The following is a 27,596-nucleotide window of genomic DNA, read 5'->3' as shown; positions in this document are numbered from 1 at the left end:
CCAAGCTACACACCGTGAGGGGCGGGGGTGTAAGGAGATTTTGCTCTTAAAACAGTAATTTCTGTAAGACCTGCCCAGTCCCGTGCCTCTGGGCTGGAGCAGGACAGGACAGCTTCCTGTGGGTCCAGAGCCACAGTCCAGGCCAGGGGTGAGAAGTCCTCCGAGGCAGCACCATCATTCATTCATTCATTCATTCCACAAGCATTCAGGGAGCTGCCAGGCGCGCCTAGCGGTCTAGCACAGCGGGTGCCCAGGCGCCCGGGGGCCCTCGGGGTCTGGCGGTCCTGAGCCCCCAAACAGAGCAGCGGGAGGCTCCCCTGCGCCCCAAAACCGCAGAAACCCGCTGGGAATTTCAGACAAGGCAAGCGAGGTCTTGCACTTGAAACAACTTCCCATTCTCCCCGAAGACGTTTAAATTAGGAAGCCCTGCCCCCACCCCCGGGCCTGGCACGGCCGCGCCCCTCGCGTTATTGCAACCCAGGCCTCCCTCCGGCCTCCGGAGAGACAGACGCCGCGGGCGCACAGCGCCAAGGCCGTGGCCTCGCTCGCCCGGGCGGCCTCCGGGAGGGGGCGAGCGAGCGCTGGGCCCCGCGCGTCCGAGGCCGGGGGCGGGGTCGGGGCCTGGGCGGGCCGGGCCCGCCCACGGGAGCCTTTCCTTTTTTTTTTTTTTTTGCACTTTAAAGCCCGCGGCTGCTTTCTCTTCCCGCACAGTCCGCGCGCTCGCAGCAGCGGCCAGGCTCCTGCGCTGGCGCCGGGGCCGCGGGGAGGAGGCGGCTTCGCTCCCTGCGGCGGGCGCGGCCCGGGCGCCCGAGCTCCTCGGCCCGGGAGAGCGGCGGCGGCGCCGGACACCGAGCACCGGTGGGTGGAGGAGCGTGAAGGGCACCGGGGACCCGGGAGGGGCGGGACGCAGGGAGGCGGCGCCCGGGGCCCGGTGGGGGTCCGGGCTGGGGACCTGGCGGGGCGCGGAGGCCCCGGGCGCCCTTCGCTCGCCGCGCGTCCCGGAGCGGGGCCGGGCGCCGCCCAGCGCCGCTGCCCGCTGCGGCCGCCCGGGTCCCACCTGCGGGGCCGAGGCCGGGCGGGGACCGCCGGCCGGGGGTGGAGCCGCGGAGTCCGTGCGCCCGGGCGCCCCGGGGCCTCCGAGCCCGCGACCGTGCCCGCCGCCTCCCGCACGGGGGGCAGCGCGACCCCGCTCGGAGAAGTTGGTTTCGCTTTTCCCGCCAGTTCGGGCCCGAGTTTGCAGAGCGGCCCGACTGCCCCTCAGGGCGCCTCCGGCCGGCCCTCAGCGCCTCCCCTGGGGAGCCCTCCGGGCGGCGCCGTCCTCCCGCGCCCCGGAGCCGCTGTGGCCTCTCTCGGCCGCAGAGGGCGAGCCCGAGGTTGTGTCAGGAAATCGATTAAAACAGAAAAGCAAGGGGAGCCTGGCTCTGTCGGTGGAGCCTCGGGATGGGTCGCTCGTGCGGGGCTTGGTCCCTGTCCCGCTCAAGTTCAGGGCTCCGAACCAAGTGGACCGGGGCGGCCGGGGACTGCGGAAGTGGGTGTGAGAGAGAGAGTGCGTGCGGGAGAGTGTGAGTGTGTATGGGTGTGTGTATGTGGGAGAGTGTGAGTGGGGGGGAGGATCGTGAGAGTGTATGTGCGTGTGTGGGAGAGTGTATGTGTGTGTGGGGGTGGGGGGAGTATCGAGAGTGTGTGGGGAAGTGTGAGTGTGTGAGTGTATGTGTGTGAGTGTGTGGAGGGAATATCGTGAGGGTGTGTATAGGTGTGTGTATGTATGTGGGAGAGTGTGAGTGTATGTGTGAGAGTGTGGGGGGGAGTATCGTGAGAGTGGGTGTGTGTATATATGTGGGAGAGTGTGAGTGTGTGTGAGTGTGTATGGGTGTGTGTATGTGGGAGAGTGTGAGTGTGAGTGTGGGTGGGAGAGTGTGTGCATGTGGGGGGAGTATCATGAGTGTGTATGGGTGTGTGTGAGTGAATCTGAGTGTGTGGGAGTGTGAGTATGTGTATGTGAGAGTGGGGGGAGTATTGTGAGAGTGCATATGGGTGTGTGCGGGAGAGTGTGAGTGTGTATAGGTGTGTGTATGTATGTGGGAGAGTGTGTGTGTGAGTGTGTATGTGCATGAGTGTGTGTGTATGTGCGTGTGTGTGAGTGGGGGGAGTATCGTGAGAGTGTGTGGGGGAGTGTGTGTTTGTGTATGTGTGAGAATGTGTGGAGGGAGTATCGTGAGTGTGTGGGGGAGTGTGTATGTATGTGGGAGAGTGAGTGTATGTGTGAGAGTGTGAGTGGGAAGGGAGTATTGTGAGTGTGTGTGGAACAGTGTGAGTGAGTCTGGGGGAGTATCGTGAGAGTGTGTGTGGGAGTGGGAGTGTGCATGACTGTGAATGTGGGTGGGAGAGTGAGTGTGTACATGTGGGGGGAGTATCATGAGTGTGTATGGGCGTGTGTGAGTGAATCTGAGTGTGTGGGAGTGTGTGTATATGAGAGTGGGGGAGTATCGTGAGAGTGTGTATGGGTGTGTGTGAGTGTGTGTGTGGGAGAGTGAGAGTGAGTATGTGTGTGACTGTGAGTGTGTAAAAGTGAGTCTATGAGTGTGTGTTGTGTGAATATGAAAGTATGAGTGACCCTGTGTGTCTGAGTGTGTGTGTGTGTCTTGGTCAGAATGTGTGTAAGTGTGAGTGCATGTGTCTTGGGAGTGTGTGTATGTTGTGTGTATATGAGTGTGTGTGTCTTGATGGGAATGTGTGTGTGTGTGTATGTGAGGCTGTGAGTGTGTGTCTGGTGTGTGTATGTGAGGCTGTGAGTGTGTCTGGGGTGAGTGCGTGTGTGTTTGCCAGTGCCGTGGGGGAGTGTGTGCACGTGTGTGCTTTGAGTGTCGCTTAGCCTGCCTTTTCCTGGTTGTTCTGGAAAGTGGGGCGCCGGCACCCCGGGGCAGCAGGCTCTCTCCTCCCCTCTCTTTTTCTCTGAAAGTGAACCCTGCCGTTTGGGGGTGAGTTGGCAGGGTTGCTTCCTGCATGAGTAATATTTAATTAAACACTCCCGGGGCAGCATCAGACACTGGTCATAAGCTGAGTTTTAACAGGTGTTCATGGTAAAAGCACCATCCGGGTGAGTAAGGGTTGGTGGCCTAGGAAGAATTTTCTCTGGGGTAGGAGGGTCGCGGAGGGGGAGCCCCAGCCTCAGCCCTGGCGGTGGGCGCGGGAGGGGTTGGCAAGTGCTAGGTGGAGGCTAGCCCTGCGTGCTCATTCCCCACCCCACCTCCACCCCCACCCCCACCGCTGAGGAACCAGAGCTAAGGAAGCCCTGTCTTGCTTCCAAGGCTTTCCTAGAATGGCCCTTTTCCTGGAGCTCAGAGAGGGTGGCTCCCTTAGCCAAACTGCACAGCCGGGGCTGCGACCGAGACCCCCAAGTCCTGGCTGTGACTGCTGTCGCCGTCCCTGGCACTGAGATCACAGCTGGGCAGCTGCACAGATCGTCCGGGGCCCTCCTCACCTTCCTCCTCCTCCTGTCTCTGAACCCCCTTCCTTCTCCAGGGAGTACTTGCCTTGGTGGATGGAGTGTGTGCGTGTGTGTGTGTGTGTGTGTGTGTGTGTGAATTTTTGCAGATGGGGAGATGTGTAGTTACCGAGTGTAAGAACTTTACAAGTCTCCCTTTTCCTGCCCAGCCTGGCCACCATCCCAGGAGCAGAGCAAGGGAAAAGCAGTTGCACGTTGGCCCGGGGCAGTGGGGCCTGGTGGTTGGAACTGGACGCGTCAGTGGGGGTTCAGAGCGCCTAGGCAGGAGTGGCCTTGCCTGGGGCTCTGGGTGATGTCACTTTGGAGCTGGGTGAGGCCATGCTTCGGCCCGGGGAAGGCTGGATCCGCCCTTCAGTGGGTTCTCAGGGCTCTTGCGAAAAACTTACCCCCTTGGAATCGGCACAGATGTTTAATTTGCTGGTGGAGCTGGAGAGCAGGGCGGGGCCCAGCTCGGGGAGGCCCCGCTGCCCCCCGAGGCTCACCGAGGAGCTGTGCCACACCAGCGCCAGCTCCCTTCTTGCACCTACTCCTCCCCCCAGGTGGATGGGAGCTGGTGTGCGGATGCATTTGCAGAGTTGGCAAAGCCTCTGATTCTTACCGGTGTTCGTGAGCTGGTTCTCGAGGGCTAGGCTGTGGCTGCTCGTGCGGGGACCCCTCGATCTTTTTGTTCTGCAGAGTTGTAGCCGATGGAAACGCGAGGGCAGGTGCGGGTCTGCCTCGGCCTGCCTGGGGTACGTCATCCCCTGCTCCCCCCACACCAGATAGATGAGTCCAGGCTTAAAGGGATTTAAGGCCAGGCGTGCCCTCCCCACCAGGAGTCAAGTTCAAGTTCTACTGGGAGACAGGCGCCAGGCTCGTGCTGCTGAGAGTGCCGTGTGCACTTGTCCCGGTGTGAGCCCTACTGATAATAATAGAGGAAAGCATTGTTTTTAAAAGGTTTGTTTATTATTTGAAAGGCAGAGTTGAGAGAGAGAGAAAATCTTGCATCTGCTGCTTCGCTCCCCAAAGTGGCTACGATGGTTGGGGCTGAAGCCAGAGGCCGGGAACTCTATCCAGGTCTCCCACGTGGGTGCAGGGACCCAAGCACTGGGGCCGACTGCAGCAGCAGGGAGCTGGATGGGAAGTGGAGCAGCCGGGACTTGAACCAGAGCCCGTATGGGATGCCAGTGTCTCAGACTATGGCTCAACCCTCTGGGCCACAGCGCCAGCTTGAGAAACAATTTCATGGCACATGCTTATACCAGGTTCTAGCTTGAGTCCTAGACCCGTCAACTCGGCGTGCATCCCGAGAATCCCGGGTGAGAGATTCTCCTCCATCCGGGTCCTCCAGGCGCTCTGGGCAAGCAGGTGATTGACTTGGCCAAGGTCTCCCTGCTCCAGATGGTGGACTGCAAACTCTAATCCACACTGTGGCACCTTTGACCCGAGTCAGCATCGTCTCCACCTCCATAGCCTTTCCTCCGAGAAGCACATGTTAGTTTCTAACAGGAGTTTTTTGTTATGGAATGTTGCAAACATGTACCAAAGATGAGCCCCTGGATTCCTTCACCAGCCTCGTATGTCACCACGTGCACACATGCACACAGATACATACATGTGTGCCATGTTTACACATGCATGATTATTCTAGAGCAAGCACACCGTGTCAGGCCATCTGTAGCTGCTTCCTACGAAGCATTTAAGGGAAGACCGGAGCCTGAGAGAGGCTGACTGCTCCTCCATGTGGGGGCGGGGGCAGAGGAAGCCCAGCCGTCCTGACTTAGAGACAGGACGGGCGGCAAAGCCTGTGGCTCTTGGAGGATCTGTCTGGTCGCCGTGCCTGGGAGCCTTTGGCAAGCTTCTTGCTTGTTTGTGTTCTGTTCGTTGCCCAACATTAAAAATAAATGAGTCTGCCGATCCCGAGGCCAAGCACACCCACAGCAGGCTCAGGCTCTGTGGCCTTGTCCTGGAGCCGGGAGGGAATCCGCCAGGGCCCGCCTGGCTTTGCCTGTCCTTGAGGCCTGGGCCTGTGTGGTGCAGGGCTGGGGACCCGCGGCCGGCCAGGCAGCTGGTGATGAGGGAAGGGTTTCTCACGATCTGCTGCACCAGGCCCAAGCCCACGCCTTAGCCTCCTGGGTTTCCCATGCAGAGACGGGTGAGAGGGTCTCGAGCTTCTGCCCCTCACAAGGTGCCTCTTGGAAGATGAGGGAGTTGGTGGGGGACTTGGGGGTTGGGAGGTGACCCCCAACTTGACAAAGGACTGCTGAGTAGGAGGGGCTCAGCATTGTGGGGTTGGAAGGCCCACTTGAGATGAGGCCCTGGCTGTGACCACACTTTTTTTTTTTTTTAAAGATTTATTTATTTGAAAGGCAGAGAGAGAAAGGGAGGGAGGGCTTCCCTCTGCTGGTTCATTCCCCAGATGGCCGCATGGCTGGAGCTGAGCTAATCTGAAGCCAGGAGCCAGGAGCTTCTTCCAGGTCTCCACAATGGGTGCAAGGGCCCAAGGACTTGGGCCATCTTTTACTGCTTTCCCAGGCCACAGCCGAGAGCTGGATCGCAAGTGGAGCTGGACCGGGACTCGAACCGGCACCCACATGGCATGCCGGCACTGCAGGCAGCAGCTTTACCCACTACGCCACAGCGCTGGGCCCTGTGACCACGCTTTTCCCTCTGTTCGGGGCCACCTTGTTCGTGGCAGGTGCAACCGCGTGTGGTCCGCCGCCTGTCCGTGCGGTCTGGCTGTGCCCCCCGTGAGGAGCAAGGCTGCTTTGCCTGAAGGTGAGGTGTGAAGTGTGGCCCTGAGGAGGGCGCGGTGCTCCACAGAGCCGCTTGCCATCTGGAACCTAGGGAAGCAGCAAGCTGGGAACCGGAGTGGCGCGGACCCGGGGGTGTGGCTATTGGCCGGAGGGTCAGAACGTTGGGTCAGGCTGCATTTGTTGCCCTGGGCACACTAGGCAGAGAGTCTGCGTTTACTGGTGCTCTCGGGGACCGTGAGGGGCCCCACAGTTTGGTTGGGTAGCTGGTAAGCGTGCATCGAGAGATGGCTGCCGTCAGTATGCTGGGGACGCCCAGCTCCCTGGGTTTCATGGAGGGGAAAGGGTTTAGAGGCTCGGGCAGCCTGGTGTTCTGGAGTGGGGTGGGGGTCGGAGATGCACTCTCCGTTCCACTTGGGAGGGGGTCCCAGCAGTGGGAAAGCTACGTGCACGGGGAATCCTTGGGTCCTGGGGCGGCCGTGGCAGCACGGAGCCTCCACGGCCAGGCGGGCCGAGTTACTGTAATGACGGCAGAGGCAAGGCCTCAATCAGCAGTCTGATTTCTGATCCGTGCGGACTCACGCGCCAGCCGGTTAATCATGGTGTTCTGGAAGTGGGAGAGAGAGGAAGGCTACTGGATTATTATACTTGGTAAAAGCAGGAAAACTTCCGGGTCAGTTGAGCAAAAATCTAACTCAGATGATGAGAACAGAGGATCAGGCCCTTCCATCAATGCCCAGAGCAGATCGATTTACAGTCCCGGATCCAAAGGGCCCAGGAGGTGTCATGCCTCCATCTGATTACAGGAGCAGCCAGATGGAGCGCTCATGCCCCACTTTGGAGCTGGTGGCACTCTGGCCCCCGCAAGGCTGCTGGGTTTGACTGGCGCCTGGAGCTGCGGGAGGCTCTGCATTGGCTCCAGGCTGCTCTGCGCTTGGGCTGAACGACCCAGCAGATGCATCCGTGGCGGGGCGGGAGACCCCGGGAGCCTCTGGCGAGTCCCTGGGGGTGAAATGGCAGGGCAGACACTGGGGATTTTGGAGCAGGGCCCTGCCATCACTGCAGGTGGTGCCTCTCCTTTTGAGAGCCTGCTCTTGGCCTGCCGCTAGGTCTTAGTAGAGACAGTATTTGAGCATGAGCTACCAAGTCCGCATGTGGCCTGAGCTGCCGGTCATGGGTGGTGTCTGACCCACTGAACCAAACAGCTGGGCGTGGAAGTGTATGTGTGCGATCGGCCCAAGTAGGTCCCGAGGCACAAGGAAGTCACGTGGGGAGTGGCCAAGATGCCCGTGACCCCCACCCTGCCCGCAGCCTGCACCTGTGGTCCCGTGGGCACGCCCCGTGATCGGTGGACAAAGAGCAGACTCAGGCCTGGCTGGCAGGCAGTTTTGTACCCCCTGAAGGGGGCAGCCACAGCCCCCCTGGGGGACGTCAGCGAATGGAGATCTCGGTGGACCGAACTTGGGGCAGTGCAGTGCAGTCGGCTTGGAAGGAGACCGGCTGTGTGGTTAGGTGTGGGTCGTGGACTGTAGCCGGGGCTTTGGCTGGGTGGTTGGGGTCTTGGAGAGAACATGACGGAAAAATCGATGACAAAGCCATTTGGAGAAGAGGTCTGTGGGTAGACTTCGCGGGGTGGACAAAAGATGTGAGGACATTCCTGTTCCAAGCGAGTGTTCATCCAAGTGTGGCATTGGCAGAGGAAGATCCTCGTTCTCTGGTCTGTGGTACCGGCCGGCCTGTTCCCCCAGCCACCCCGTCAGAGGCCGTGGCCGTGGCGGCAGGGATGGAGGTTCCACGTGGCTGGCCAGTGTCGACCAGCATGGCCACTGCTGACTGCTCAGTGCGCCAGCAGCAGAGGCACCGTTGCCTGGCGTGGCAGGCTGGTCACAGGGCATCGCTTCCATCATGGAGGGGCTGTGTTTTTTTTTTTTTTTAAAGATTTATTTGTTTATTTATTTGAAAGTCAGAGTTACACAGAAAGAAGGAGAGGCAGAGGGAGGGTTCTTCCATTTGATGGTTCACTCTCCAATTGGTCACAATGGCCAGAGCTGTGCCAATCCGAAGCCAGGAGCCAGGAGCCAGGAGCTTCTTCCAGGTCTCCCACGCTGGTGCAGGGGCCCAAGGGCTTGGGCCATCTTCTACTGCTTTCCCAGGCCATAGCAGAGAGCAGGATCAAAACTGGAGCAGCCAGGTCTTGAAACGGCCCCCAGGGCATTAACCCACTGTGCCACAGCACTGGCCTCTGTGTTTTGTTCTTTCTGGAACAGGCCCCTGCTCTGGGTGGCGATGCAGTGCTTCCGTCCAAACCGCCGTCCATGGTGCCCACTTCTGACCAAGGACTCATTTCACTGCCCAAGAAGTATGGCCGTGGGCCCATGCCCGTGAGCTCGCTGGTCTTGCCAGCTCCCCTGTTCTCCAGAACGGGGAGATGGTCACGGCGGCAGCACCAGCTAGGGGACACACTCTGCAGGGCTGCCGAGGTTCTCCGGCAGGCTGTGCCGGCTCTGCATCTGCCTCCGGTTCCTGGGGCCATTTCTCCCACACCCAGGAGCCTCAGGTCCAGGAGTCCGGGGTGGGGCCGGGAGGGGCGCCCCTCGCTGTCATCCCCAGTGACCTGCTGGCAAGATGCTGGCTTCCTGTTGCTGGGACTATATGCTCTGCTGGCCTGGAGGTCTTAGTTCCAGAGTGGGGGGTGTACCCCGCTGGAGACCCAACAATGATCCCATTGAACTGGAAGTCACGGCTGCCCCGTGGCTGCCGAGGCCCACGAGCCTCTGAGTCAGGGGTTGATTCAGACTCCCCGGGAGGAGGCCGGATGACCGCCACCCCCTAAAGGGGGCGTGCGAGGAGCGGGTCTGGAATACGGCTCTCAGTGTATCAGGCCCTGTGACTGTGGTCATCGGGTGGCTACAGCAGCCCAATCTAAGCAGCACCCCGCGTGGCCCAGACCCTGAGGAGTGGAGGTGTGGGTCACCCTCTGGCCAAAGAACCAGGACGAGCTGGGTGGCGAAAGACGGAGCAGGTGGTGGGAGAACGTGGTTACGAATGCCAGCCACGGTCCGGGACCAGTGGCAGAGCCAGGCTGCGGCGGCTGGAGGGTTCCTGCTCATTTTGGTAAGCGTGTGTTTGGGTGTGTTGTGCACCTGCATTTCTTTCTTGGGCCTTGTCGTGGAGTGTGACATTTCTGTCAGTAGGTCAGCCTTGTTCACTTCCATCATGGTGTTCCCGGCCTGGATGCCGGGCAGCAGACACCGGCAAGGGTTCACGTCCTCTTAGGGGAGGGATCAGTGCGTTCAGTCGTATCACGCTGGGTGCGACCGTGACCCTGCCACTGTCTGACTTTGGAGGTGAAGTGTGGTTTAAGGAGATGTGTGTGGATGCCAGGTTGGCAGGGGTGGACTGGGGTGGGCTGACTTTGGTGTTCTCTTGACTGGATTAAGGGATGCCCAGGGAGCCGGGGGAACGCCCGGCCTGCCCTGGTACTAGAGAGAAGCTCAGGGGTTGGTGTTGGATTAGAGCCGTTGGGTGGCACAGGTGTGTTCGTTAGTGGTGAGGATGGGTGGGCCTGGCGGGGACCCCGGCAGAAACACAGACGGAGGAAGGTGTCTTAGTCCATTCTGTGCTGCAGCGGTAGAATACTGAGACGGCTTCACTTCCCAAGGACAGAGGCTTACTGGGGTCAGTGTTCTGGAGCCGGCCTCTGGGGAGGGCCTCTCGCTGCTCCGGACGTGGCGGGGAGGGGTGTCGCGTGCTGGGACAGAGCGGGTGCACTGCCTCGGCCCTCCGCCCCTCCTCGTATGGAGTCTCGCTGTCATGACCCCGTCTAGTCCTGGTTGCACCCCAGGGCCGCGCCTCCAGACTGGAGACTGTTCGCATGCAGAGCTTGTGGTTTAAGCTTCCAGCAGGTGAACTTTTGGGGACCCCAGAAACTGCAGCAAAGGGTCATTCTGCTGTTTCCTGGAGCTGAGACCCCCTTTTCCCGCCCTGGGATACACCCGAACTCCAGGCTCTCCCGCCTGTCAGTGACCCCCGGCCTCGCAGGTCTCTGGCTTTGCACTGAGAGTCGCACTGGGGGCTTCTGTGGCTCTGAGGCCTTTGAACTTAGACGGACGCGGACTTCCAGCTTCTCTGGGTCTCGCGCTCACAGATGGCCCGCTCTGGGCCTTCTCAGCCTCCGTAAGCCCCCCTCCAGGGCTCCGTGTGCAGCTGCCCTGGCAGCCCTGACTCTCTGGAGAACCCTCACTAGAAAAGTCACGGGTGCCGGAAGAATCCAATGAGGGGTTGCAACTGGAGGGGGTCGTTGGGGAGAACACAGCCCCCCACGGCTGGAGCTGGGAGGATGGGTAGGCTTGCGTTGCCAGCTGCATGGGAGGTGGGAAAGAGGGTGGAGAATGGCAGACGCCACCCAGGTCCCTGGCTGGTTGGGGGTCATAGTGGCCGAGGGCCCCGCACACAGGACTGCGGGACCAGATCCATGGAGGTGCTTTGAGCCTGTGCAGGTGGGGGTGCCCCTGGCAGTCGTGTCCAGATGGCAGCCAGACTTGGGTGCAGGGCAGAAGCCTGGGCTGGAGACAGGAACTGGAACCTTCTGCAGAGGCTGTGTGGTGTGAGATGCAGTACGCCTGGGCGATGGGGGGGGGGGTCTCTTTCCTGGCACCTTCCTCTGGATGTACCCACCTCCCCCAACCCCCACCCCAGCAACTCGCTGACACTGCTGGGTGCCCCCGAGCAGTCTGGGAAGGAGGCCTCTCTTGGTTTAGGGGATTTGTGCTTCTCTTTGTTTAAAAAAGTTGCAGTAAAATACAAATAATATAAAACTTACCTCCTAGCTGCTTTTAAGTCTGTTGCTGTTATTTTTAAAGATTTATTTATTTCAGAGGCAGAGTTAGAGAGAGACAGGGAGAGAGAGCTGCCATCCGCGGTGCATTCTCAAATGGCCACGATGGCCAGGTTGAGACTGGCCAGACCAGAGCAAGGACCCAGGAGCTTCTTCTGGGTCTGCCGTGTGGACTTGGGCATCCTCTGCTGCTTTCCCAGGTGCATCAGCAGGGAGCTGGATCGGAATTGGAGCAGCCGGGAGTTGAACCAGTGTGGGATGCTGGCGCTGCAGGTGGTGGCTTTACCCACTACGCATGGCGCCGACCCTGGTTTTAGTCTTAAGCACATTCATGGTGTCATCCACCATCACCACCATCCATCCCCAGAGCCCTTTCATCTCCCGAACGGCGCTCTGTCCTCCCCAGAGCCCAGGCCGCTGCTGCCATCTGACTCACTCCTGTGCGAGGGGACACTCCCAGACTCGGACTCGTCCTTTTGTGGCACGCATCACCCTGAGTGCCTTGTCCTCAAGCCTCACCCTGCTGTCGCTGGCGTGGCATCTGGGCAGACCACATGTCGGCACCTTACAAATGGGACATCCCTTCCTTTCCCCGCAGCTGTCGAGGTTTTTTTACGATTTATTTATTTATTTGAAAGAGTTACACAGAGAGAGAAGAAGCAGAGAGAGAGAGAGAGGTCTTCCATCCGCTGGTTCACTCCCCACTTGGCTGCAACGGCCGGAGCTGCACTGATCCAAAGCCAGGAGCTTCCTCCTGGTCTCCCGCGTGGGTGCCGGGACCAAAGGACTTGGGCCATTTTCTGCCACAGCAGAGAGCTAGATCGTAAGTAGAGTGGCCGGGACTTGAACTGGCGCCTGTATGGAATGCCGGCACTGCAGGAGGCGGCTTTACCCGCCACACCACAGCGCCAGCCCCTCGATGGGCACTTGTCCCTTTGCATTTTCGTGAGTCCCTAAGAGTTCCAGGTTCCAGGGAGGGTGGCCTTGCCGTGGCTGTTGACATCCTTGTGGGGACGTGGGCTCTGCCCCAGCCTCCCTGGCTGCTGTGTGCGTCAGCTCGACCGCAAACGTAGAGGCTGCTGCCGGGAGCTGGCGGGGCCGGGAGCCAGGCTGTCAGCAGGAGGTGCCTGTGGCTCTGGCTTCTCGCGGCCTGCTACCAGGGTGAGAGGATCCGGCCCCCCAGCCAGCGGCCAGCCTCTGTGCCCCGGTCTCTGGAGCGTGGTCACCACACCTGTGTCCGCTTCCTCACTTCCCACTGGCCCCTGTCAAACTGCTCAGGGGTCCTCGATGACCCATCCCAGCCACCAGCATGTGGGGACACCTCTGTATTCTGACCCTTGTCATCCCCTGTCACTCCCCCTGTCATCCCTGGGCCCCTCTTCTGCTTTGACTCTGCTGTGGGGTCCTCCTCCTCCTCCCTCCCCTGGGCTCTGCTGACCCCACCTCTGTCTCTGGCACGGACGCCCCCACCCCACATTGCCACTCTTCCCCTGCTGTCCTGCAAGCCCTGCCCACTGCACTTCCCATAACCCAGCTCCCGGGGGCTCCTCTTTCCCAGAACTGCTTGTTCTGGTGCTGTTCCCATCACCTGCTGCCGCCAGCCTCCCACCCTGGAACCCAGGCACCCACTGAGGCCCTCGAGGCGCCAGGGATGGCCGCAGCGTCCCATTGGACCGGGGCCTCCAGGAGAGCAGGACCCGGCCATGCTGTTCTTGTTCCCCACTGCCTAGGTTATTGGACACCTGTTAGACAAGTGGGTGCAGTAAGAGCTGCAGCTTGTGGCTCCCGGCGGGGCAGGGAGAGAGCCAGGTGTGAGCTCAGGGTGGGTTCGGCGCTTCCTGGCTGGGGGCCCAGGCCCAGGCTTCCTCTTCCACCGCGCGGCACGGCTGCCACCTGGGGGGTGGCTGAGAGTCTCAGGGAGGCGGTGTGTGTCAGCAGTGGCGCTGGCTTGGGGCAGTGGCCCTGGCCCAGCCTCCCCGTGATGCTGGTCTCAGAATCCCGCTGCCAGGTATCCAATTCTCAGACCGGGATTCTCCCTGACCCCGTGGGAGGTCAGTATCTCCGAGCCTCCTCTCTCAGCTGTCATCGCCCTTGCGTTTAGACATTTATTGCCAGGCCGGGCTTGTCCTGGCAACCCTCTCCCGTCCCGTCCACCTCCAGAGTCGTTCCTGACACGTGGATCAGCTGGAGTTCTCTTCTCCCTGTTTGTTTAGAGTGTGGGAACCAGAGCCCTGGCCAGTGTCTTTCAGGAGACCCAATTCAACTCTTATTGCTTATTTATTTGAAAGGTAGGGAGAGAAAAAGAGCGAGCGAGCGAGTGAGCGAGAGGGATCCCACTTGCTTGTTCATTCCCCAAATGCTCACAGTGGCTGGGGACTGGCGGCTGGGGGCCAGGCCGTGGGAGCTGGGGGCTCAAGCTAGGTTCCTCAATGGGTGGCAGGGACCTAGCCAGTTGAGCCATCACCTGCTGCCTCCCAGGGGCTGTGTTCGCAGGAGCCAGAGTCAGGAGTCAGCCCAGGTGCTCCGTGTGAACTCAGGGCATCATGAAGCTGGACACCGGCTCGCCCGCTCCTTGTCTGCCGGTCGGGGACCCTCCCCACCAGGCCATCAGCCACCCCTTGGCAGTTCGACTCCAGGTCCCACCAAGGCACAGGGTTCTGGGGGTGGTGGGGGAGATGTTGTTCTGTTGTGCTGAGCTCTTCCTCTGTTGGCACTGATGAGGAGGCCTGGCAGGGTTGCCCTGCCCCCACCGTGGGAAGGCTGCACGGCGGGCAGGGCTGTGGTTTGTGGGAGGGGTGAGCACCCAGCGCATTCTTGGCACCTCTGTCAGTTGCTGGGTGATGAGCCCCTGGGTAGCTCTGGGAGACTCAGGGTCATGAGCTGCTGCTGGGGTCCTCTGAAGACAGGGGTGGGGTGGGGGGGAGGCCCTGGGGTGCTGCTCCTTGTCCAGGGATCCTCAGCTTGGCCCTGTTGAGATGAATTGCACTGTGCTTGGGAAGCTTGGAAAAAGTCATCCTGGGGGTGGGCACCGCCAGTGTTCAGGTTTTCCTGGTTATATGTAAATTTTATGTAAATATCAAAGATCCTTTGTTTTTAAATATTTATTTATTTATTCACTTGATAGGCAGAGTGACAGAAGGGGAGAGACAGACAGAGGTCTTCCATCTGCTGGTTCACTCCCCAGATGCCCACAGCAGCCAGAGCTGGGCCCAGCCAAAGCCGGGAGCCTGGAGCTCCATCCAGGTCTCCCGCGTGGGTGCAGGGGCCCCAGCACCGCCGTCATCTGCTGCCTCCCAGGAAGCTGGAGTGGGGGTGGAGTATCCAGGCCCTGAACCAGGCACTGCACTGCTGGATGTGAGAGCCCAAGGCAGCAGCTTACGCGGCCGTGCCACAACGCCCACCCCCAGGGCTCCTTTAAAAGGACTCCCTCGCCTTTGGAGAAACGTGATGTTCAAAGGAGATTTGGAGTAGGCGTTCAGCCTCGTGGAGTCCCGGCTCCGGCTCCCGCTCCCTGCTCATGCCCACCCTGGGAGGCAGCAGGGATGGCTCCAGTCGTCGGCTCCCTGCCACCCAGGCGGGAGCCCTGGCCCGAGCTCCTGGCTTCCAGCCGTGGCCCTGGCCCAGCCCCGTCTGTTGGGAGCATCTTGAGGAGTGAACCAGTGGTTGGGAGCTCTGTCGCTGCCTCGAATAAATAAATTTAAAAGCTTTGTGCAGGTAGATGCCCCTCCCTGCAGCCGTGGGCTGTCTTGTGTACACAGCCCCTTTTCTCCCCTCCTCTCGCTCTCCGGGGCCCCTGAGCGCCCGCTCCTCGCCCGCTCCGTGTCACGTGCAGGGCATCTGCACAGCGGGGGATAAAGGGTTGTTTTTAATGCCTTCGTCCTCGGCTCCTGCCCCCTGAATGCCTGCTCTGTCTCGCTGTCGCGGTCCCCGCGCTGAGAGGGATGCCCAGATGGGCCGCCTCGGGAGCTGGGCCCTGGCCACCACCGGGGTTCCTTCCTTTCCCCCACGCGTCTCTTCACGGCCAAGGTCTCGCTCTGCTGTCAGCCTGCGTATTTTCATGGCAGAAAGTTTCCGAGCCAGGCGAGAGCAGAGGGCCCGGGACCTTGAGTCCCAGACCCGCGCCCCAGCACCCCCTCATCTGCCTGTCCCTGGTGTGTCCGGGGCGTCCTCCCTTCAAAGGTGGGTCCAGCCTGGGAGTGAGAGCAGAGTCCCAGAGAGGACCACATGGGGCTCTGTGTTTTGGGGACATAAAACCGGGCTTCCCCACAACCCTGCTGGTCCCCAAGTCCCCGTGGGGCCTCAGGGCTCCTGGCCGTGGGGACCGTCGGCCGTTCCAACCTGAGTAGTTGGGCTTTTATCTTTCGTTTCTGTTTTGTTTTTTCTGTTTTTTTTTTTTTTGTTGTTGTTGTTGTTTTGTTTTTTTTGACAGGCAGAGTGGACAGTGAGAGAGAGAGAGACAGAGAGAAAGGTCTTCCTTTGCCGTTGGTTCACCCGCCAATGGCCGCCGTGGCCAGCGTGCTGCGGCCGGCGCACCGCGCTGATCCGCTGGCAGGAGCCAGGAGCCAGGTGCTTTTCCTGGTCTCCCATGGGGTGCAGGGCCCAAGCACCTGGGCCATCCTCCACTGCACTCCCGGGCCACAGCAGAGAGCTGGCCTGGAAGAGGAGTAGCCGGGACAGAATCCGGCACCCCGACCGGGACTAGAACCCGGTGTGCCGGCGCCGCTAGGCGGAGGATTAGCCTAGTGAGCCGCGGCGCCGGCCTCGTTTCTGTTTTTTGAGGGGACAAGGGTTCTGTGTGAGATTTCACTTTGAGGGAAACGGTTTGAACAGAAAACAGATTTGGGGCTGCCCTGGAGGGGCTGGCTGGTGGGCCTCTCCCAGCACCCACCCCTTCCCTCTCTCGAGACGCTCCCGGCTCTCTGGCAGGAGTGGGTGAGACGGTAGCAGCCGGACCCAGCTGACAGCACCCTGCTTGTCTCTGCTGGCATTGCTGGGGGTCGGGTGCGCAGTGTGGCTTTATCCGCCACGTTTCGGGGCTGTGTTTGCAGCATCTCCCGAGAGAGTGAGTTTTCGGGGCGGTGCTGCGCTGGACTGTAGCTGCGCTCCGTAGAACAGGGGGCTGCTTTGCTGTCCCGCAGCTGTGACCAGGCGATGAGATACATTTCTGCCTTGGTGTCACTGTCACCACTCCTGTCTCTTTCTCTTTAAATTTACCATCAGGCAAAGCAGGTGTTACCTGGCCTGTCTGTGTGTTGTCTGCTGGGCGGGGTGGGGGTGGAGGGCTGGCTCTAAGGGGCTCAGTGTATACAGAAGGAGCCAATCCAGGACAGTTTTTGGTCTTCGTGTGTGGGTGCAGCCAGGCAGCCAGGGCCCCTAGGCTCGAATGCGTTTCCTCTCTGGAAAGCACCTGGGAAGGCTGCCCAGCGGAGCGGGGCCACCAGTGGGAGCAGAGGAGTGGTGACCGGCGGCAGCAGCTGCTGGCCAGGCCGGCCGCGACCGCCGTGGGCCTCTCGTGGGTGGATCGGTTTTCCTCCCGGCTTTAGGCCGCTCGGCATTTCTGGAGGCTCATGGCACATGCCAGGCACCATGTTGGGCACTTTCCCATGCCTGGATTTATTCGCTGAGACCGAGAGCCCTGTTGAGTGGGGATTATTGTGTCCATTTTACAGACAGGATCCCAGAGGCCAGGCCGGCCGCAGATGCAGGCAGGCTGAACTCGAAACCCTTGCCCCAGGGCCTCTGAGCGGGAAGAGGCTCCGGACCAGGGACCAGGTGTGTGGAGCAAGTACACAGACAGGGCTGGAGAGTTGAGGCCTGGGGTGGGGGGTGCTGGGCCGCCTGGGTGGGTGGGTGGGGCAGAACTGTCTGAGGGGGGAGCCTTAGCTGGGTACAAGGGAGGGTATGGGAGGGGGTCCCACCCAGGAGGCGGTGATGGCGGCCAAAGCGGTGAACGCTCACGCCAGGCTGCAGCGTGGGGCCGGGCATGTCCAGCCTGCCTGCTGCTGTGTCTTGGAGGCTGGCCCGCAGCAAGTGCTCACCGAAGGCTGAGTGAACCAAGGGGAGTCACAGGAGAGGCAGGGGCGCCGGAGGCCCCCGAGCCCTGTGCTTGTCACATCAGGAGCCAGCACGCCAGCTGCGACATGCTCCAAATGCCTCCTTGCCATTTTCAGTGTCAGCTGGACTGTGTGTGTCCTGCTGAAGCCCCACCCTGGCACCAAGGATACGGAACCCTTGGACTGGCAGCAAGGCGGGAGTCAGCCCTGACTGCCCGCCTTCCGCGCGTCCACAGGGCGAGGGCCCCAGGGAGGCCATCTTTGGTTCATCACCCAGGCCAGGGAGGGAGCCTGGAGCAGCAGAGAGCAGGACCCGGGATGCTGGCTTCTGCTCTGTGCCTCGTACATCAGAGAATCTCAGAAGACGCCGCCGCATCCCTGGCTTCCTCCGGAGAGCCTGGGGACTGCGTCTTCCTGTGGCGGCTTGTTTTTCTCTGAAGTCAGACTTTAGTTACCTCCCCGAGGGACACCTCCTGCAGCTGTCCCAAGGGTAAGTGGCCGAGGCCACGCTCTTAAATAAAATCAGGCTTTTTTTTCTTTTTAAGTATTATTTATTTGCAAGGCAGAGCGACAGGGAGAAGAAGAGAGACACAGAGAGACAGAGATCTTCCATCCACTAGTTCACTCCCCAAATGGCTGCACAGCCAGGGCTGGGGTAGGCCAAACCCCGAAGCCAGGGCCTCCAGCCTGGTCTCCCACGTGGTGCTCGGGCCATCCTCCGCTGCTTTCCCATTAGCAAGAAACTGGGTGGGAAGAAGAGTAGTCGGACCCTCACTCCCGTGTGGGGTGCAGTGTCGCAGCGGCGGCTGCCTCTGCTGTGCCAGCCCCCTCGTAGCTTCCCTTACCCCCATTTTACGGATGAGGAGACTGAGCGCCAGGGAGACTCGGCTCCTTTGGCGGAGTGGGATGCCCGCCCGGCCATGTGACCGGTCAAGGTTTCCCAGGCTGTGGCGCTCACCAGTGCGTTGCATTCTTGCCCTGGTGCCGGCTGCCTGGCCCGGACACACGGGATGCACTCAATTCTGACCCCCTGCCAGGGCTGGGAAAGCTGAGGGGGGGTGGGGGGCGGGGCTGCCCCACCCCCTCCTGGATTGGGGGGGCCTCGAGGGACTGCCCTGCTCCAAGGTTGCTGACCCTTCTCTGTACAGATCGGTCTCCCAGGCTCGAGTTTCCAGTAACTGCGCGGGTGGATTTGTTTCATTTGAGGGGGAAACAAAACAAAACATGGACGGGGTTTTCTTTCCTGAGAAGAGGCCTCACTAATCATGGGTTTAGCGCGTGCGGCTCCGGGTGTCCTGGTGCAGGGCTGCAGCCAGCGCTGCCCGAGAAATCGCTTAGTCATCTTTAAGCGGGACCAGGTGCCGCAGCAGGGGCGCCCGGCCTCCCTGAGCTCTTTGCAGCTCCGCCCTGCCCTGGGCCGGAGGGGAGGGGGGAGCCGAGTGACAGGAAAGGCTTCCTGGGGAGACAGCCGCCTGCCCACCCTGGGAGCGCCCTCGGCCACCTGGCCTGGCAGGGGGACAATTCCCGGCTGTCCCAGCCATCTCCTTGGGATGAGGTGGCTGGGGGAGTGCCCAGCTCTGCAGGCTTTGCCGGGAGAGGGGCCACTCGGTGCCCAGGGGCGGGGGAAGTGTGTCTGTCTGTCTGTCTCCCCGCGCAGGGGTGTTCAGGTAATGTTAGCCGGCTGGTTTGCTGCAGAACAGACTTTGGTGCTGGTGTTGGATGGAGACCTGGGGGCCCTCCGCGGGCCAGGTGTAACCCTTTACTTGCGGGATGCTCAGGGGGTGGGCTGTGGCCGAGAGGCTGCCCCAGGGGAGGGCGGGGAGGCGCTGGGGTGGCCGCTGCTCACCCACAGGTAGGCAGGGGCACAGGAGCCCGGCGGCCCCAGAGCACCCGCATGGCTCTGCCCCGTGATGTCCGGGGTGCATGCTGAGCGGGGGTGGCCCTGGCTCAGGCACGTGGCATCTTCTCGGAGGAGGCTGCCCCTGGAAGCTGTGTTTAGTCTGGGGCTGAGACCGCGGCGGTCTCGAGCCTGGCTGGGAGTTGGACGAGGTGGCTGGAGTCCCACGCTGCTCCTCGGTGGCCTGGACGCACCGGTTAACCTCCCCGAGCCTTGTCCCATCGGTGCCGTGGGGCTGTAGGAGTGCCCTCCGGGTGGGGTAAGGCTGCAGGTGAGCTGCCGGGCGCTGTCCCGGTAGTCAGGATCCACGCCTCGAGACGACGGGGCCTCACCGGCTGTGGAACTTGTCACCTTTACTCTTGGCCTGTGGGGGTTTGTGTCATGAGCTCCCTGGAAGGGAAGGAGTCAGGGATACGTCTCACGTAGTCTACTGGTTGGCAAAAGGCGACAGAGGCAATGAGAGGCCGGCAGAGTTCTGGAGGATTTTGGTGGGGATCAGCGTTTTATTGCCAGCTGGTGAATCTGGGAAGGCTTCCTGGAGGAGGTGATGCTGAAGCCGGGCCTTAGGATGTGTGGGAACCGGAGAGGGAGGCGGAAGGGAAGCAGGGAAGTGACTTGTCACCGGTGGAAGAAGGTGCGTGTGTGTGAAACCACCAGGGGCTTAGACGGGATCTGGAGTGTGGCGGGGTTGTGATGGTCATGGTCAAGTTCAGTATAACCCCAGGGCTGGGTTTAGGAGTCGGGGGGGGGGGGGGCGGTGATGGAGATTTTCAGGGGGAGAGGACAGTGACGAGGGAGTGGGGGTCGCTCGCTTGCCTGGCTGGGGGCTTTTCTTCTCCGAGCTCCATTCCTGCCACGTTTGTCAAGAGCCTCTGAGGTCCAGACTGCCCCAGCACCCCCCCAGGAGCAGAGGAAGTGGAGGGGACAGTCTCAGGCCTGGGGACGAGCCAGGTGGGGCAGGAAGCAGCTGGCTTGGTCCCGCTTTCCGGGCAGGTTGGGGAAGCGCGATTGTTCTGGGAATCTGTGGTTTGAGGAGCAAGGATGACGCTTCCTGTGGCCCAGGGAGGTGTGGCCGGCGGTGTGGGGGGGTGTCTGGGCTGACGGCAGGCCAGGCCGAAAGTGGCTGGGCCCCGATCCTCGCTGGGGAGGTGGCAGCCACAGGCCAGCGAGGGATCCTGCCCATGCCGGTCTCCACGGGCTCTGTGAGCCCTTGTGTGCTTTCCCTGGCCTTGGCTGAGCCGCCCGGGGAACAGACAGTGTCCTGTCCCGTGGCCCACCAGGTCTCTCTGCTGTGTTCTTCCTTGTCCCCAAGGCCAAGCACTCCCGGGCTTCCGGCATCCTGGGAAGACCAGGAGTTTTGATTCTGGCTTCCGACCTGGAGCCCAGGCAAGCCTTCTGGAGCCTCAGTTTACACATCTGTAAATGGGTCTATAGCTCAGTCTGCAGAATCGCTGTGGGCCTCACCAGAGACAGACGGTTCCATCCCTCAGAGAAGCGTTGTCTTGTCCACTCAACACTTGCGCAGCTCCCACAGACCAGTGCCAGACAGGCAGGGGGTCCCTGGCCCTGAGGACCCCTCCATCCGTGATGGGGGATGGTCACACAAGCTGGTGGTTATAACCCCGTGGGACGTGCCGGGGCAAGCTCCCCAGGGACCCCTGGCCGACAGCCCAGCCTAGGGGGCTTCCTGCAGCGAGTCATAGGCAGTTAGGACCTGGGGACAGTACAGGCGTGTCGCAGGGGCTGTGGGTCAGTGCCTGGGGCTCACACAGGCCCCCTCGACCCCCCCCACAGCTCCTCTTCCTCATCAGGAGCTTCAGCTGCAGGGACTGAGTGGCCCTGCCACCCCTGCCACCACCTCTGGACACGTGGCCACTGCTATTCCCCTGAGCGGAGGAGGAGGAGGCGGTCAGTGCCCTGGGGAGCCCCCTGCAGGCCTGCCCTGGGGCCTGAGGGGGGAGCAGCCCCGGGTCTGCCGCAGGGCTGCCTGGTGGGGAGAGGGCTTGCTGAGCTGGGGTGGCAGTGGGTGGACCTGTGTGGGTTTGAAATGTGAGCTCCTCCTAGGCCCAGGGGTGCTGGTGCGGTTATACTGTTGGTGGGGTCACCTCCCCAAGGGTGGGGCCTCTAAGACGGGCCACCCCAGCTGTGGGCCCAGCCACCCCTTCCGCCTGGGCTGCCTCCCTGCCCTTCCTGTCTCCCAGCACCCAGCCCCACACCTCCCAGCTGGGCTCTGGCCCTGAGCTGATCACCTGCCGGTCTAGTCCTGGGTCAGAGGGAGGACTCTGTCCACAAGGGTGGGTTGGGGGGGGGGCTGTTCTTTTAGCCCATGGGGTCTGGTGACTTTGTGCTCCCAGACCGAGCAGCTCAGGTCAAGGCCAGAGCCCCCGGCCTGGGACTCCGCATGTCCAGGGTGGTGTCTGTTCCCTGTCCTCACCCCTCACCACAGCGTCTTCCTCCTGCAAATATTTACCCAGCCCGCACGGATGCCAAGCAGGGATGGGACAGACCAGAGGGTGACAGTTAGCCCTACGTCCCTGGGGCCAGGTTTCTCTGCACCCCCTCCTCCCTGTGCGCTCTGGGCCTCGTCTCTCCTGCAGCTGAGGCCCGGGGAGTGACTTTCCTCCGAGCCCAGGTTGCTGGAGGTTCACGCGCAGCAGGTTGGCTCCGTGCACCTCGTTTGTTACGGGAGACCCCGGGAGACCCCGGGAGAAGCCTGTGTCCACCTACTTCCGTCCCGTGCAGGAGGCGGTGGGGCAGGGGAAGCCGAGGGAGCGCCTGGCGCAGAGCTGGCCCGGGCCCTGGCACGGCATGGTGACCGCCCACTGCGGGGTCAGCGGGCATCTGGATGAATGCATGAAGGAGTGAGCCAGCCAGCGGCTCACTGATGGGGAAGGTAGCACGTTGGCCGCGTTGCGCACTGTAGGGTGATCTGGTGATGGGGCTCTCGGAGGCAGGGGCTCTGTCCCCTCTTTCTGAGCCCCTGTGCCTGTGACAGAACCTGGCACGCAGTGGGTGTTGGAGCCAGGGATCTAGAAAGGCTGAGCCAGCTGGGCTGCCGCTGTTTCCCGGCTACGGGGTCCTGACCGTGCCCCTGGTCTGCCCCTCCCTGCCTGCTCTGGCTCACCGTGGCCGTGGACGTGGCCGTGCCTTTGGAAGCTGCCGTGGAAGGTGGGCTTTGGTTCTTGTTTCCCCGCGGGGGACTTTTTACTTCGGTGGCACTGGTGTTTTTGAGGCCGTCACCACCCAGGGCTGGATAGGGTGGGTCAGGAATGGCCGGGCTGAACCCCGAGCTGCGGTGGAAGACTCCCCCTTTTAAAACAGGCATCTTGCCTCGCTCACTCCACTCGCTTCTCGGAGTCCGAGCCCCGGACCCCCTGCCCTCCCGGCCGAGGCAGTGGCTTTGCTGGGGAGTCTGGCTGGGAGAGGCAGCTGTGTAATTACAGGTGCTGGAAATAGGCCTGTTTCCCTTTCGACCTTCTGCTCCTAGCCCCCTCCAAAAAAGAAACAAAACCAAAAAAATCCCCCAAAAACACGCAGCTGAAAAAAGCCCTTAAACCTTCTGAGTTTAGTCTGCAGAGGCGGCGGGCGGCGGCGGCCTTAACCGTCTGCATTGCCGGCGCCCAGCCGCTCCTCCGAGCGAGTGTCCCGTGTCTGGGTCAGGGGAAAGCCAGCGTGAAGCCAGAGCAGCCTGTGTGTGGTGGATCCCAGATGTCCCAATGGCGCAGGCAGCCTCCAAGCATCAGGGCCCATCCTGGGCCAAGAGCAGATCCCGCTGCACTTGACCTATCTGGCCCTCACCTGTTCTTGATCACCTTGGTCTCCGGGAGAGAAGCGTGTGTAGCTCGGTTCTGCAGACCCTGGCCAGCTTGGGGACCACCACCACCTGTGTGGGAGACCTGGATGGAGTTCCTGGCTCCTGGCTTTGGTGTGGCACAGCTCCCACTGCTGCAGGCTTTTGGGGAGCGAACCAGCAGATGGAAGATCTCTCACAGGATAGCCAAAAGCAAGGAGTAGGGCATCTGGGAGCTGGCGGAGAGTGAGGGAGACAGGTACGTGGATGCCATGGTCATCGCGTCAAAGACCCATCCAGGGGAGGAGCCGCCATTTCTTCGTGTGCTGCCAGGTGTCACTGCTAGGTGCCAGCTGTGGCCTCTGGGACCCGCCTCTGGGCAGAGGAGTTGAGATGGGAATCCCAGGAGGGACAGTGGATGGCGGCCGGGGGTGTTTTGTTTTGGAGGGGTTACTGCTGGGATCCAGAAAAGCTGTTAGCTGCACAGGATGTCTCAGGTGGAGAGGGCTGGAGAATGTAGCAGGTGCCAGCCCTAGGCTCTCGGTGCACCCTCTGACCCCACAGGACACAACCTCGGTGTCTCTGAGTTAGATGGCAAGGCCACCCCCCAGGTAATGCACACCTGGGAATCACAAGCCAGGTGGTTTAGGTACCTGCTCTCCCTGAGCGCCAGTCCCTGATGGACTGCTTATTGACCGTCTGCACTCCCAGGACTCAGCCCCTGCTGGTCCACACTGGCTCCTTCTCCATCTTGGACCCACCTTTCTGGCTTCTCTGTAGCCAGCACATGGTCTGTAGCAGGCACGAGCGTGGTGGGCTCCAGCATCCTCTCACCTGGTCCCCCGACCAGCCCTGTGGGCACCCTAGGGCCCAGAAGTCTCACTTGAGAGCCACCTAGGTTCAGAGCTGGGATTTGACCCCAAGGTGGTCAATACCAGAGCCCCTGCCTATCTCTCAGTTTTGCAAACACTCAACAGGTTCTTGTTTGTGATTCCTGTCTGGCCTGCCCCTCCCTGCTTGCTGTGGCTGATCGTGGCCGTGGCCGTGGCCGTTCAGCTGCCCCATCTGTGTCGTGTGTCGCGTCCTCGGCGAGTGGGGTTTGCAAGGCCCAGCTCCACGGTTGGTTGAGAAGCCGGCCTCGGGGTCGTGGCTGGTGCATTTTCTTCTAAGCCTTGTGGCAAGTGACACTTTTGTGGGCCAGAGTGTGGGGTGGGCTGGGGAGAATCTGGGACTCCATCCCCGGGCCTTGGGGAGGCCAAGACCATCCTGGCTGAGAGTTGGCAGAGTATTCTGGAAGTCAGGAGGACCCCCCACACACACCCAGGTGGCAGCCGTCGCGGATAGATAGTGGCTTGTGTGCCAGTATCCCCCAGCCAGTCTGATAGCCAGCAGGCGGCAGGAGCCCCTGTCACAGACGCAGGAGTCCTGTGAGGTCACCAGACACCTCCAGCCCCTCTCCCAGCCCCACCCTTCCCAGTCCCGTCCTTTGTTGTCTGCGTCAGCCGTCTGGGCCTGCAGGGGGGTTCCTGAATGGGCCTTGGAAATAGGCCACTCCCTTCCCGTGCCGGCGGCACTGACCCAGATGTGACCTTTCCCCTGGTGCAGTGTCTGGCCATCACTCTTTGATGGCGGCGGTGGAAGGGCCTGGCGGCCACCTCTCCCCAGCTCTGACTGGAGTGCTTCGCTGCCACCTGCAGGGGGCCCCTCCCAGCGGCCCCCCCGCCCCGTGGCCATGGTGGGACTGGGCCTCCATCCCCAGGCCTTTCCGTCGGCGCCTTCAGCCTCTGCTCTCAGAGTTGACATGGATGGAGCAGCTCCTGCTGGGCCGTCACCAGGGGCGTGCACACCTGGGAACCGCACTGGGCACCCCTTGGCCCCCATCGCGCCTCGGGGGTTCCCGTCGCGCAGAGCCTGTTGGTCGAGAGCTCAGAGAACCCGGGGAGAGGCAGGTCCAGGAGGTCAGCAGTACGCGGCAGCCCGCGGTGGCCCTCGCCTGGGCCTGGGGCCGTCTGCGAGGGGCTACAGGGGCTCGATCCCCAGTCTTGGGGAACACAGGTGTGAGGGCAGCGAGCAGAGGGGCAGCCAGCATTGCTGTCTTTGCAGGGCTGCCCTCGCGTCTTCCAGCCCCGAGCACCCAGGGCAGGTGGATTCTGGGCAAATGGCCTTTGTGATTCCTTCAGGTGGCCTCCTCGGCCGTGGCCAGACGATGCCACGTCGTCCGTGGATGGCCCTCCTCTAGGTTTCCAGGGCGATGAGGGCTGTCCCTGCGCCATGGGCCTTTCTTCTCCCTTCCACCCTGGGCCAGTGGGAAATTCAGGGGGGGGCTTTTCCTACAGGAGGGAGGAGCCGGGCGCAGACCCCGGAAAACAGGCTGCGGGCACAGTCCGTCCTGGGGCTGCCAGTGCCCCCGCCGTGTCATGATGCCTGGTATTGGAGGCTGTATATTTTTTTGTGAGCCAGTGCCGGGGCCCATATTTCTGGAGGATGACCACCGTCCTCCTCTCAGCCAGAGTGCTGCCGCGGGCTCCTGACAGCTGGGGCTTTGCCCTTCTCAGCAAGTGGACCTGCCGCAGGCGTCCATGAATTGCATCCCAGTTGACCATCAGCGCCCTCCCGTCTGCCGCCCTGCTCTGCAGGGGTCCCCTGGCGCCCCTTGCCCAGTGCACAGCGGGTCCCAGGCGAGGGTCTGACGGGGGCTGTGCGGATGCTGGCCGCTTTGTCTCCCACCATCTCTGCGCCCAGCCTGGAAGGCTGAGGGTCCCCGACTCAGCTTGTGGGTGGGGGTGGAGCAGTCAGGACAAAAGCCTGGTTGTGCCCTTGGAGAAAAGCAAACCTGGGTTTCCCTGAGGCTGGAGCCGCCAGAGCCCGCCAGTCTCACTGCCATAAAGGGAACTTTGTGTGTGGCTCCTGGCGGGAGGAGGCAGCAGACAGCCGGGCCTGGCAGCCAGGCTCTCTGGGAAGGGCGTGGCCGCCTGCAGCCACCACACGGTGTCACGACAACTCTGGTGACCCCTGACTTCGAGCCGATCCCAGGCCAGGTGGTCACAGTCACGGTCACGTTTGGGACAAGTCTGCACACCCGGCTGTGGGGCCGTGGGGCTGAATCCAGACCAGCCGGATTTTCTTGAAAGACCGAGTTCGGTTGGGGAGGCAGAGGGGGGTACCCATGGGTGGGTCTGGGCTGGGTGGGCAGCCCCATCTGGAAGCCCCACTGTTGCTGGTGCTGCCATCTGTGTGGGGGGCTTGTGTGGCCGTGTCTGCAGCAGGCCCTGGGCTGGGAGCTGGGCTCCCTGGGACCTGCGTGTGGGAACTGAGGGACGCTGTGGACATGGAGTTCTCCACCAGGGGCTGGGCGTCCAGAAAGGCCGCGGTCTGTGTGTAATCTGGCCTTGAACTGTTGCCCCCCACTTCTGACCGTGTTGTGGGGAGGGGAGGGGCTGGCGCTGGTTGAGGTCTGGTGGCATTTAGGGCCTGGTTTTGCCAGAATGAGGGGCGTGGAGGGCAGGCTTGTGGGGAAGGGGCTGTAGCAGGCGGGGGACGCCGGCCCTGCGTGTGCGGGCCGCGCTTTCTCGGCGCCGTGGAGCGGACCGAGCCGCACGTTCATCCACAGCGCTCAGTGAGCACGAGCTGTGTGCAGGACAGCTCCCGGCCTGAGACACAGCACCTGCCCTCTCGCAGCAGGCGTGCTCGCGGGAACCGGTCTGCCTTTCCGCCTCCTTCTTCTCCCCTCCCCCCTCCCCCTCCCCCCTTCCTCCTTCTCCTTTTCTTCCTTCCTTTTTTTTTTTTTTTTTTTTTTTGCTTTTTAGGATTTATTTTGTTTACTTGAAAGGCAGAGTTACAGAGAGAGAGGGAGAGCTTCCATCCGCTGGTTCACTGCCCAAATGGCCACACTAGCCAAGGACGGATGGAGCAGGCTGAAGCCAGGAGCCAGAGGTTCCACCCAGGTCTCCCGCATGGGCGGCAGGAGCCCAAGCACAGGGCTGCTTCTGCTGCTTTCCCAGGAGCAGGGAGCTGGGTTGGAAATGGGGCAGTGGGACTAGAACTGGCATTCATGGGATGCCGGCATCGCATGTGGTAGCTTAACGGAGCCCCATGGGGACAGGTCCTAGGCAGGTGACCCAGTGACCATCTTTGTCAGGTGCCTGGAGACACACAGAGCATGCCGTGGGGCAGGAGAGCTGGCGGCTGAAGTAGAGTGGCTGAGGGGCTTAGCAGCATGCCTGATGGAGGTGAGGGGATAGCCCTCTGGCACCCAGGCCTCCATGTACAGCACCAGGAGGGGCTTGGGAAGTGCAAAGACCCTGCGGTAGGAAATTGACACACTCAGGAGCACAGCTGGATCCAGGGGCTGAAACCCTGGCATCGGCAATTATGTGTGTGTGTGTGTGTGTGTGTCTCCCCTCCTTTCTCCGACAGTCACTTAAGCACTCAGGACTGGTTCTGACGGACCCTGCATGTGGTCCCAGGAGCATGGGAGGCTCCCCCAGAGCCCACCCTGAATGCGAGGGAGAGGGGGTCGCCAAGTCAGCGTGCATGTGTGTCACAGGAACCAGCAGCCAGTATCCCCACCCCCTCCCCAAACAGCCGGTCAGGGACGCCGTATGTGCTGGGCATGGGGTGGGCAGTGAGGCTGGCGGGTGGAACCAGGTCATACAGGGCTTTTACGTGGGATGGTTTGGCCACTGTCCAGGTAGGTGCACAGTAGGCACTGGGCACCATTGCCAGGCTACCCACGTGTCGCATGGTGGCCTGCGGCGAGGGTGTAAGCCAGGCATCCAGTGC

At 61.7% G+C, this 27,596-nt stretch overlaps 1 protein-coding gene across 1 annotated transcript in view; it reads left to right on the top strand.

Moving 5' to 3' along the window:
* Window positions 1-691: 691 nt before the first annotated feature.
* SPSB1 (splA/ryanodine receptor domain and SOCS box containing 1) overlaps window positions 692-27,596 on the top strand; it is a 60,674-nt gene continuing 33,769 nt past the window's right edge. Inside the window, exon 1 of the mRNA XM_051858125.2 lies at window positions 692-858. The gene's annotated coding sequence lies outside the window, so the exon portion shown is untranslated. The remainder of the gene's footprint in view (window positions 859-27,596) is intronic.

This window comes from Oryctolagus cuniculus, chromosome 7, assembly GCF_964237555.1.
Source record: "Oryctolagus cuniculus chromosome 7, mOryCun1.1, whole genome shotgun sequence".
Lineage (NCBI taxonomy): Eukaryota > Metazoa > Chordata > Mammalia > Lagomorpha > Leporidae > Oryctolagus > Oryctolagus cuniculus.
The sequence above is the reverse complement of the archived record's forward strand: the minus strand, read 5'-3'. Positions and strand labels throughout refer to the sequence as shown.